Raw genomic sequence first — 5252 nt, 5'->3', positions numbered from 1 at the left:
AGCTTCAAGAGGAAATTGCTTCTGGCATCTCAAAGGGTAGAAAGGCAAATGAAAAGCTGTTTAGTCCTTATTTTAGATTTCAGAGTTGGCTCCTATTTCCTTTCTACAGGGACTTTCTTCCAGAGGAAAAAAAAACAACACATGAACACAGTGTAACAGTGTAAAAATATGTAGTAATTTCTTACCCAGAAAAATCAGTAAGAATCTTCATCATGAAAATTAATTCACGTAACTGATGTTGCAAAACACCAAAAGAAATTACACTGAAATATTCCTCATTTCATATGGGAAAGACTTTTTCAACACTATATATGAATAAAGTTACAAAATTTTGTCTTCCATTACTCCTGGGTATTAAACAAACAGAATCCTTTGCTCCTCTGTTAAACTCACTTTAGCTGGTAAAGCCACAGACTTTCAACACTGCTTTCTATGTAAACTTTTCTTTAGGGCCTAAAAATGCACTATAATTTTAAGGGCTCTCATTACTCTTCTATTTACCATTGCAAGTCACTTGTAACTTTATTACACCTGATGCAGAGTGCAAAAATGCATGGGGGAAAAAAAAGGAACACAGAGTTATTTTCTATGGCACTCCTACTCCCAAGATGAACTGTTAGAAATTTGCCTTTTTATTTTTAGACTGCACCTAAAGAAATTAAGAGTTGACTAGAAAAAAAACCTAAGATTCATAATATCATTGTAGATTGTATGAACTTCACATTTAAATTCAAAAGGCTTTTCTGCTTTTTTCATTGAAATGCATATACCTTATTAAAAATACTTATATTTTCTATAAAAAATAATACCAAGTTAGGCATTGACTATTCAGGGGTTTCTGTTCTACTGCAAGCAAAGTGATCTGCTTTTTTTATTTAAGTAACCTATCAGGAATGACAAGTCTGCAAACCCTTTGAAATATATATTACAGACTGAAATCACATAATTCTGGAACAAATTTAAAAATCACTTAGCGCAGAGCCTAGAAATTAAGTTGTTAATATTGCAGACTTTAAAACAAGTTCCCAGGTGCTGAAACAGAAAGGAAATCCTCAAGTGTTGTCTTCCTGATTAAAACCTAGGAAAACATATCAAATATGCAAAATTCTTCATCTTCCTACAAGCCTTCTCACACAGAAATTGCTCCCAAACCCTAGTTTGTTTTTTTTTTTCAGTAAAGACTATCCCTGAACTGTTGCCATATCAGCCATACATGTAAACTGTCCACTCAACCTTGAGAATCCTGCTGCTTCATTCTACACACCCCTTAAGATTCTTTGTAAATGCTTGTATGAAGTCATGGCATGAGTAAGGATAGCTGCAAGTAAAGCAACTTCTTGCAGCACTAGTCCAGTTGTCAGCAGGCTGCTCTTTCATTTTTATTTAACTTAAAATAGCTACATTTTCAGTGAGGCCATTTTGAACACGTATTTTGAACTCTTCATGACAAGGCTTACACAATATTACAGCCCTGTCACCAAGATAGGATTTTCCATAGTATAAACAAACTCTTACAACACCACAAAGAATCAGTTACAGATAAAAGCAATGGTCCATATTTTGTGCAGTCCTAGATAAGAAGAAGTTGTTAAATGCTTCCAAGTTGGAAGTCAGTCAACAGCTGCCACTGCAGACTTGCTCAAGTCACTAATGAAACCAAAGGTTGCACAGACCAAAATAAAGAAAACAAAACAGAATCAGCAAGAATGAGCAGCATCCCCCACAGGAGTTCAAAACTGCATCAAAACACTTGAATGACTCAGGAGAGACACAGGATCACAAGATTCTTAAGATTCAAGAGCTGCTTAAAGAGCTGCAATTTCCTGTTGCACAGTGGATACAAACTACAAAACAATCTACTCCCAGTGACCCAAAATGCAAAGGCTCTGGGAACTGGTATGAGAGAAGGAGTAAATCCCTAAAACTACACTGTGATTCACCAGCATGTTGCATTTACAGCACCCCCTCTGAAAGGGCATGTGAGTCCTTCATTGAAGCTTGATATAATTTTCAGACTTTAAAATAGGCGAAGACAGCCAAACAAAGGACCAATGACTCCAAAGGAACTTGGCCTCCGTGGAAGGCTTTAAGGATCCCCCAACAGTTCCTACTCTGATCAGATGGAAAAATGGTACCAAGATAGCAAGAGTAGCACATCAATAGGAATGTGTGTCCTGTGCTGGATTACTGACTGTCTGTTAGCAACACAGGATGAGAAGCAGCAGCTTTAACCAGACTGTGAGGCAAATAAGCCTTGCTGTCTACACACATCTCAGGGTTGTTCCTCCCCTTGCTCATTCCCCGTTTTGTTCCCTCTTGTCTGGGGGAGGTTTGAAAACTTTAGTGTGGGAGGCATTTTTGCAATTGTAGATTGCAATGTACAATTACAAAAATTGTAATGTAATTAACATTACAATCTTAATTGTAACATTAACATTGTTACATTGTTAATGTAACAATGTAAGCCTTGTTATATTACCAGGCTTATTGAACAAAAAGATACCACCCCATGCCTAAAACTGTATTCTGGAAATAGATGTCCCCCATTTTTGACTCTGTGCTTAACTGCAATCAATATGACAGCCAGGGCAGGCTCTGTCTATGGTCTTGGTGCCAAACAAGTGGTACTGGCATCCCTTTTTTATGAAATCTCTCTTGTTAGAATTGTAAGGACAACCCTTCTTGAGGTCTGGAACATCTGTGACAAACCCATCTGAACACAGAGCTTATTTACAGGAATAAAACTATTTACTCCTCCAAAACCCAATATGATCTGCATAAACCATTTAATAATACATTTTAAACACTTCCTCCCTCATTACCTTAGGAGATAAAGAATGGAAGATGGTACCTGATCAGAGTTTCCTCTTGATTAAAATCATGAAATATAAGAAAAATTATAAAAACACCGCATGTACACAAAAGATGTTCCTTGTCTGTACGAACAATATCTAAACCAAAACTCAGGGAAGATCCTAAATTACTGAATCTGCAGTTCAGTCAGCTTTACCAGCATCCACACCAAATGTTGTGGAGACATTAGAGACAACCCTGTCTCCTTCTGGTTAGGACACTGGCTAGTGAGTTAAAAGCAACAGAAATCATACTGCTTTAATACTACATTAACTTGAAAAATAAGCAAAAGAAGCAGTATTATAATTTTATACTTCAAAATATAAATCACAGACTTTGATAGAATTTGATAGAATTTTAGGTGTATCACAGCCATGACAAAACTCCTGCTCAATCCCATGATTTAGAACTAGATTAAGATTCCAAAAGAAGAACATCTCCCACTTTCCAGCCTGTTAGGCCACCACCGGGACAAAACCGTTAGTCTGGGCAGCTTGTATCAGTGAATTTATTCCAGGTAAGCTCATCAGTGAAAAGTTGTGAGTGAATAGCCTTCTCACAGATGTACTGTAATCAGTAGAGATCCATTCCTATTCTCAAGGTTGATATAGTGAACAGCAGAAATACAAATACCTTAAACCTCTATCAATTACCTAAAGTATTATTATTATTATTACTATTAAGAAAGATTTCACTGGGACCAAAACTGACTCAATGAAAAGGACAAGGGTAACTCGCTCTGACAAAGTCAAAATGCAAAATAATTTGGACTGAGCATTTCCTATTCAGGCTGGAATGTTTGCAGGCTTATAAAGGACATATGAATATAAATTAAAGAAATCAGAATTACTCTTGGCCATAGATTGGTCATCACTGACAAAATGTAAACAGAGGACACAGACATTAATAAGATACAAGACAGCATATTACAAATACAAGATTAATTTGTCAGATTTTTTTGGAACCCAAGGGTAGCTGAGGTAGTTGAGGACTCAGAAATAAAACATTTAAAACCCCCTAAATATTAAAAACCTCAAATTGCAACATTTTTGAACTTCAGTTCCTCTTTGAACCTTTTTTCAGGCTTACTTTGTTTTATGACTTAAAACAAATGTAAAGTTCTTGCTTGGGAGAGGATAATGACAGAAAACACAAAAAGCTTCCATCAGAAGAATTCTGCAACTCAGTTGTGAAACATTCAGTTTTCACACCCCCATTCCCTGACATTTCTTTCTTTTTTCTCTAGAATGACTTAATTTAGAGATGCTAACAAAGCATGGTTCCATTCTAAAGGCTCTGAGGTTTGGAAATTTGCTTTTTTTTTCCTTCAGCCTAAATTTTCTTCCTTTGAAGGAAGAGTTTTGTGAATGTGACAGTAACAGTCTTGTTAAACATGTTAATTTGAGCAGAAAAGCCAGCTTTTCTGCTCTAAGTTTTAACTTAATGTTCTAAAAATAATGAACAGAGATGACAACAATAGTTTGCTTTTGCAGTCATTAAAACATAGTTTAATGATCAAAGTTTCATTTTTTCCCGTTTATCTAAATCCATATTAAAACTTTGATATTACAATAAACATAAGTTACAATCCAAACAGTAAATATAGACCAGCTGGAATTAAACTTGTAGCTACCAACTCAGAACTTTACTAGAAATCCAAAACTACAAAAGTTTGTTTATTATTGCTGTATTACAAGCAGTTTCAATATCAAGAAATTTTAATTTCTAAAATTGTCAACAGTTCTCTAAAATGAGATCTGCAAATTTATTCAACCTTTCTCTCTGTGCATCCACAGTGTCTCACTGACCATGGCAGCACCAAGTGTATCATCTGTATCTCTTTAACACAGAATCAAACACTACAGCCATATGTTAACCACCAGCTATAGCCATATGTTAGCCACCAACTAAACCCATGGATTCTAGAAGGAAACTGGGTGGTCTAGATCTGGATTTTTTGTATAACAGCTATATAAGGATTAGTGTGCAGGACTGCACAGATGGCACTGTATTCTGGATCCTTAAAATAAGGATTTAAGTTGAATATTTTTTAATTCAATAGGAAATGTAGGAAGTTAGCAGGTGAACTGAACCTACTGTAGTACTTCAACATTACAAAGGCACAAACCCATTTTACAAAAAAAAACCAAGGTATTTTGCAGCCATACAACTTTTCACATTTTATAACTATGTTAAACAGAGAAAAACATTTCGAGAGAGCCATGTGTTCTGCTAGTTTCTACTCAGTTACTACTGGAATGCAGTTTACTCAATGACTTACTAGCTCTTATGGAAAATCAGTTTCAGAATATAAAGAATTGCAAATTTAAAACAAAAACTGTAAACAGTTTTTTGGGGATAATAAATGGACTTCTGATGCGTAAGATCTGAAGTAGCAG

This window comes from Poecile atricapillus, chromosome 5 (genome assembly GCF_030490865.1).
Source record: "Poecile atricapillus isolate bPoeAtr1 chromosome 5, bPoeAtr1.hap1, whole genome shotgun sequence".
In the NCBI taxonomy this organism is placed as follows: Eukaryota; Metazoa; Chordata; class Aves; order Passeriformes; family Paridae; genus Poecile; species Poecile atricapillus.
Note: the sequence above shows the minus strand (reverse complement) of the source record.